The sequence below is a fragment of the Myotis lucifugus genome, unplaced genomic scaffold (genome assembly GCF_000147115.1).
Source record: "Myotis lucifugus unplaced genomic scaffold, Myoluc2.0 scaffold_634, whole genome shotgun sequence".
In the NCBI taxonomy this organism is placed as follows: domain Eukaryota; kingdom Metazoa; phylum Chordata; class Mammalia; order Chiroptera; family Vespertilionidae; genus Myotis; species Myotis lucifugus.
Window position 1 is genome coordinate 178,508 of NW_005871682.1, and position 7,679 is coordinate 186,186.

The window sequence follows — 7,679 nt, forward strand, 5'->3', positions numbered from 1 at the left end:
AAAAAGGAATAGACCATCTAAAACAGCAGTTCTCAACCTGTGGGTCGCGACCCCTTTGGCGGTCGAACGACCCTTTCACAGGGGTCGCCTAAGACCCTCCTGCATATCAGATATTTACATTACGATTCATAACAGTAGCAACATTACAGTTATGAAGTAGCAATGAAAATAATTTTATGGTTGGGTCACAACATGAGGAACTGTATTTAAAGGGCCAGAAGGTTGAGAACCACTGATCTAAAGGCTTAGAGGGGTGAAAGTGTATGGCATGGTCGTCCAGCTAAGGTTTAGTGCAGCTGTGTGTCCAAATGGCAATCATTATGCCTTTTGTCCCCTTATAAGAAAATCTGCCCCATCCACAGCCCTTGCTGAGGGGAAGCTCTGAGTATACTTGCTTTACACAAAATGAAAGTGCTACTCAGCCACAGGTGGCCACTTGCCCAAGGATTTTGGATTATATTCTGGGTATTTTGAATATAGTAGTATGAGACTCAATCTTGTTAGAGAATGCTGAGATTTTTGTTTTATCAGGCTGTTGGGCTGGTTGGATTTAGGTATCAAATTCCTACCAGTCTTCTATGGTGGTGGTTTTAATGCCAGTTTTGTTTTCCAGACTTTTGTAATGCTATCTGTCTCATGTGTGTGCCACCAGTGGCAAGTCTGGAACCTGGGTGGCTGTCAATTCCATTTTCAAAGTCTTTGGTAGTCTGTTTGTGATAGGATCTTTACATGGGCAATTCAGGAGTGAGCGCAGGAGTTCATAAACAACATTTTGGGGGTCCTTTCCTAAGCTCCATCTCTTTGGTATCTCCAGTGCTTCCCTGTTTCCTGGCTTCTCCCATTTTGATCCTCCAGCAAAAGTTGGGGTGTAACTTACCCTACGCTGCCATACACTTACTGCAACAGTGCCCTCATCTGAATTGAAGTGGTAAGAGGACAGAGAGAGAAATTGGGGTTTTCCCCATTCTCTTCTGATGGAGAGAATGGTTCCCCTTCTTCACAGTTGTAGGTTCCTGTAGGTTCCCACTCTGTGGTCATTCCCACTCCTTAAGCCAGACCTGCGAGTTTTCCCTGAACCCCGCTCTGTCCATGCTGATATACACTTCTGGGATTTAGGCTGCCTTGAAGTCAGTTTAGGAATTGCTGGAGGGGGAAAATGGTAAACTCCCCCGTTTGCATTCTGGTCTTTTCCCTCAACCCAACTGCTACTACTACTATCACAGCCCTTAAGAAGCTGCTGCATGCATTCTACTCAGGTCTTTCACCGCTGCATTTAGTGGGAGAGAGGAGCCATGGTTTCCTCCTCAGGGACTTGTGCTGTGTGTATGTTGGCAAGCTGTTACCTGTATTCTGTCTGTACCTCTTAGTGCTCTTAATCTCCTAATCACTTTCTTCACTTATTTCATTATGTTCACTTATCTCATATTCATCTTCTAGATGACGGTGCTTTCTGTTCCTCGTTGTACTTCGTCTTCATTCCTATTGTGATTTTTACTTCTATTTCTTTTCTGAGTTTTACTAATTCTCATTTTCATCCCTGCTATTGTCTGGTCAAATCATTACTGAATTATTGTATTTTCTACTTTACAGTGTTTTTAGGGGCAATTGCTTCATATTTTTAAGTTCATGGTGGTATCTTTGGATATATGTTTTTATTCAGTTCGTGAAAATATATTTCTGATTAGTGTTTTCTATAGAAATTATTTATCCTATTTTCATGTTTAAAAGTATATACTATCTCTATTTAAATATTATATTAATTGCTTTTTTAACTTATATTTGAATGAGTTAAGTTTTTCTCTATCAGTTATTTGCAGAAATTTCCTGTTGACACTGGGTAATGGAGGGACAAGAATAGCCGCCTATGGTGTGCAGTTCAAGGGTTCCCTTTCCTGTTTCTAGAAAGATGGGCTGTGTCCTTCAAATATGATGTTTTTAACTATGGGTGCCTCCCCAAGCCCATGCAAGTTCAAGAGGGCTTGGTCCCTTCACTGAGCACTGCCAAGGGACCCAGCCAGTGTCTTTCAGTGTCATCTTCTCACCTTCCAAATGGGTTATTTCTGAGTTCTGCTGCTCATAGCCCCTGTAACTACTCCTTCTTCCATGGAGCTCTTACTGAAGAGCTTTCTGTGCTGCTGCTGCCTTTGGACACATGTGCACATAGTTTTGAGTTTGAAGCATTTCTCTGTCTCCTGTATTGCTGAAAATTAGATTTTAATTCCCTTTGTTGTTTGCTGTTCTTTATAGTTTCAAAAATGAGAAATGGGAAAATATATATATATGTCACTTGAGGTCCTCAACTAAAGAACTACTGAAAGATGTGTACTTCCTTGAGAAGAGATAGTATCTCAGAAGGAAGGCATGGGATGCCAAGAGTACAAAAATATATATTAGTAAATACGTTGTTCACTTTTATTAATTTTTTGTTTAAGGGATTTGATTAGCCACTATAAGGAAACAAGCATAAATATTTTTAAGATTTTATAGAAAATTTATAGCCCTAGCTGGTTTGGCTCAGTGGATAGAGTGTCGGCCTGCGAATCAAAGGGTCCCGGGTTCGATTCCGGTCAAGGGCACGTACATTGGTTGCAGGCTCCTCCGCGACCCTGGTTGGGGCTCCTGCAGGAGGCAATCAATTGATTTTTCTCTCACATCAATGTTTCTTTCTGTCTTTCCCTCTCTCTTCCACTCTCCCTAAAAATCAATGGAAAAGTATCCTCAGGCAAGGAATAACAAGAAAAATTAACAACAACAAAAAGAAAATGTATAGTTTTGTGATTAAAAAAATATAAAGTTAAACACACACACAAAAGAAATACAATGAGTAGTTTCTAATTCAGAAAAAGGCGGGGAGTACAGTCAAACCTTTGTTCTCAAATGTTTCCCATCTCGAGCAGTTCGGTTCTTGACCAAGTTGTTAACAGAAAAAATGTCTTGGTTGTCGAACAAACCTTCAGGTCTTGACCCAACAACTCTTTTATGCTGATACCTGTATAATCAGTCATTCGTCTCTCAGGCGACGAACAAAAGAGAGAAGCACGAGTATGAGTCAGTTGTGTTGTTAACATCTCAGGAAATTGTACTGTGAATATTTTCATGGTTTTTTCTTTGCTTTTGTTGCTGCTTATTATTACGAAATGCTGCTTATTATCACCATGGGTCCTATGAAGGTTAGTGATAGCAGCAAAGTGAAAAGAACTATAGCAAAAAAGAGGCACAGACTGGGAGGGACTGTTAAGATTAAGATCTCGGTAAAACCAATTCATACTGGTTAGAAATACAAACAAGGAGCAGGTTGTATCAAGTTATAGTAGATTAAGGAAATAGGACTGGTAGCTCTTAGCCTTTTGGATGCACCCTTTCCTGAAGAACCTGATAAAAGTTGAAAATTCTCCAGAGAAATCTCATCTACAGGAAATTTACATCCAATTTCAAGGGATTCACAGATGCAATAAAACTTATGAATAGGGGGAAAAATTAACAAAAACAGGGGCCTGGAATATATTGTTTTCAGGCCTTCTGGGCCACAAAGTAGATCATTTGGATCACCCCACCTCCTTGAGCAACACAATTGATCTGAGACAAGTCTTCTGAAACCACAAATAGCATAGAAAAGACTGGGGACATTCCCACTGAATGGAGACCACCTCAGAAACCTTCTTAAAAGTGATGAACGTAGAGATGCTCAAACCTTTTTAGGCAAACTTAGTAGTAAAAGAAATTCTGCTGTGAATTTAGAAAGAATAAAACCCTCTAGTCAAACCTTGGGGATGGTTTCCAAGCCATTCAGTAGTTCACACATGAAATCCAAGAGGTATCATATCAACCCTGCTCTGTAACTTTGGTTTGCACAACTCATTGTCCTTTTTAAAAATATGTTTTTATTGATTTCAGATAGGAAGGGAGAGGGAGAGCGAGAAACATCAGTGATAACAGAGAATCATTGATCAGCTGCCTCCTGCACCCCCTATACTGGGGATTGAGCCTGCAATCCAAGCATGTGCCCTGATTGGGAATTGAACCATGACCTCTTGGCTCATAGGTCAATGCTCAACCACTGAGCCATGCTGGCCAGGACAACTCACTGTACTTAAACAGAAGAAATGGTGGTAAGTTCAGTGTGGGGCAGTTCAGTTTCTAGATCATGCTTTAATGATGCCAAAAGTAATATGCACATTTTTAGAAATACTATATTGAGGATAACAGCAACTATGATATAGAAATAGCACAGTAAGGATATAGGTATATAAAACCTGTAATTTACAGCCTTGTGATTCAAAGCAAAATATGTCACTCATGGACTTTTAATGGGTAGTAACTTGCACTTGGTTATAGGTTATAGGTTATAGGTATTGAGCTTATTAGCACAAGCTCATTGGAATAGGAGCCCAACAATTATGATAGGCTTTGGAACTTTGTGAGCTTTTAAGAATTTCTGTTCAAAAATAGATTCCTACTTTCCACCCAATTTTTCTGTAAACCTAAAATTGCTCTAAAAATAAAATCTATTAATTTTAAAAATTTATAGTCTAGATATAATAATATTCTTTTAAAAAAACTTGGAGTCAGTTTATTTTGTTAACAGTTATAAACTAAACTAGATTTGCTTGTCTTTAGAAAGAATTTAAGGAAACCTAACTTACGAAGTATGTACTTCTTAAAATGAAGATGAATTACTGTTCCTGGTTAGACAAATCAGGAGAGGGTGTTAAACTGAGTGAGCATGAAAAAGAAATAGATTCTTTAGGAGACGTGCTTTGGAGGACAATTGGAAGTGGCTGAAATGCACAACAACGAGGGGAACCAGTGATGTTTCACTGCTGGGGGAGCAGTGTTGCTCTATTTTTGCTTTTACATAATTAACATAATTAAAATGCCCTAAATGGAAAAGTAGTTTGGAGAATTGTCTATGTATATGATTACTCTCAAGCAGGTTATGGGTAAAAACAGCTGTGTATTTTTGACACAGCTACAAATCAACAACCTTCAAAAGAATCGCAATCATCCACTGACTCAGGTCAGATATATTTTCCATTCAGATGTGTGTTTGATACCATAAGGCCTTAGATAGTTCCAGAAGTGACCGTAGTCCTGGATACTCTCAGGAACACCAGTTACCATGCTTAGAATGTTGCAATAACTCTCCTATATATTACCTGCAACTAAAAATATAATGATGGTTATTTTATAGTGTCTCTGGAACTGTGAATGATAACCATAACCTAGAATTCCTGAATCACATAGTTAATTAAGTTGGGTTGTTAACATGCAATCTACCTTCTCTTTATCATTCAGGTGGTGTTAGGCACACTGAGAAGGCATCACAGGCCGGAGTTTTCTCCTCCTGGAGCTGCTTGTCAAATTTTTCTGATATGTCAGGAGAATGTTATAGTTGAGCACCTTCCAGGGGGCTCTTTAAATCAGTAGCTATAGCTCTAATGAAACAGTCACTCAGAATGAAAGTTGGGAGGACACAGTTTTCCACCTGCGTTGGTGGACGGTTGGGATTCTTTGGAAAGCTGTTGATTTGCAGTTGTGATTTGCAGCAATAAAGGAATAATTAATGGAGAGATCTCTGCCAAGATCCATATCAGTACCTTTCAAAACTACACAGCCTCGTCCTTGATATAGCACTAGCCCTAAAGGGTTGTGGGTTTGATTCCCAGTCAAGTGCACGTACCTCGGTTGCATGTTTGATCCCACCAGAGGCAACCATGTTGAAATTTCAATGGAAAAAATATCCTCAGATGAGGATATAAAAACACACACACACACACAAAAAGAAATGACACAGCCAAGTATTGCATAGTCCAGATCATGTCCTCCAATATTGTCCACAGAAAATCCTACAGGGGTACATTCTCAGAGACAGATGTTGAGAAAATCTCCCAGGGGCCAAGAGCTTTAATGAAGAAGGAAGCCGACAACTCCAGTATTACATCAAGAGTTCACTAAGGGAACTTACATATGAGGCACATCTTGAGTGGTGGCAAGACGATGTGGGTCGCCTCTATGCCTGGGCCTTTGCTAAAGAATTTGGCAGGTGATAAAGAATTACATAGAACAGGGCGAGATGGACGGGGTCCTGGAGTGTGACTCATCTGGGATGAGTGGAAATGCCTCATCATGCTTGCCCAGGGCAGGGGCAGGGCAATGGCCTGTTCAGGAAGCAGCACACCTGAGGGGCACAGGGCAGGAGCAGACCAGTCTGGGATGTACTGCAGGAAGCAGTCCCTGTTCTGGCTGGAATCTAGCTCGAGGGTCCTGCAGCGGCCACATCATGGAACAGTCTCTCCTCCACAGCAGAGATGCTTCTTCTTTTTCATTTTTTATTTTGAGGGTACGCTGATTAAAGCTGGGGGCAGTGAAACAAGGAAGGGCTTAGAATAGAAGCAGCAGGAGAGCCTAGGCAGGGCTGCCTTGGTCCTCTAGAAACATTATGGGGAAGAAATGGAAGTAGGCGGGGCTGCTTTGGTCCTCTAGAAACATTGTGGGGAAGAAATGGGAGTAGGCGGGGCTGCTTTAAGTCACAGGGAGGTCAGAGAAAAGGGGCCTTGGGCAGGGTGAGGGGGTTAACCTGAGACGAGCTGCTGCTGTCCAGGGCTCCCCTGGTTGCAAGTCTTGTGGGGACCCTTAGAACTTAGGAGAAAAGGCACACCTGAGAAAGAAGGGGAAGAAAGGCGTGGGTGTGGACATGCTCCCCGGAGGGAGCGTGCCCAGAAATGCTTAACATAAATTATTTTCTCAGTGTGGGAGGTAAAGACAAACAGGTCTAACTGTGACTTGGTACTTTCTTTTTTTTTTTTTATTGTTTAAGGTATTACAAATAGTAGTACATATTTTCTCCTCCCCCCCCCCCCCCATTGACCTCCTTCCGGCCTCCCCTACATCTGGCACTTGCTCTCACCCCCACGCCCCCCCCGCCCCAGTGTCTTGTGTCTATTGGCTGTGTTTATACTAGTATGCATGCATACAAGTCCTTCAGTTGATCTCTTACTCCCCCCAACCCTCCCCTACCTTCCTGCTGTAGTTTAACAGTCTGTTTGATGCTTCTTTGCCTCTATCTATTTTTGTTCAACAGTTTATAATGTTCTTTATATTCCACAAATGAGTGAGATGACTTGGTACTTTCTTCTGTGTTCATGAAAGATAACATTAGATATGCAGTACGGAGCCCAGGCTGCTGAGGCTCAGTGGGTTGGAGCGTCATCCCGGGCACCAGAAGATCGTGGGTTCTATTCTTTGTCAGGGCACATGCCTAGGTTGCAGATTTGATCCCAGGTCCGGGTGCATGCAGGAGGCAACTGATCAATGTTCCTCTTTTCTCTCTCTCTCTCTCTCTCTCTCTCTCTCTCTCTCTCTCTCTCTCTCTCCTCCCCCCCTTCCCTCCCTCTCTTAAATCAGTAAAAATTTTAATGCAATACTGAGTAATTATATGAAGACCTCAACAACTGAGCCACTCCCCTTTTTATGGTTACTGCACCAGCTTTTTACTAGTAAAGTCATTAAATGATAAATATGAACTATATCAAACACACAAAAGAATATAAGCATTTTATATAAATCTCACAAGATAAATCTCTTGTTACTGTCTTATATCATACCGAATGACTCTTCTTTTTTTCAATTTAAAAGATTTGGGGAGCCAAAGATAAATACTGCATGGTATCACTTATACA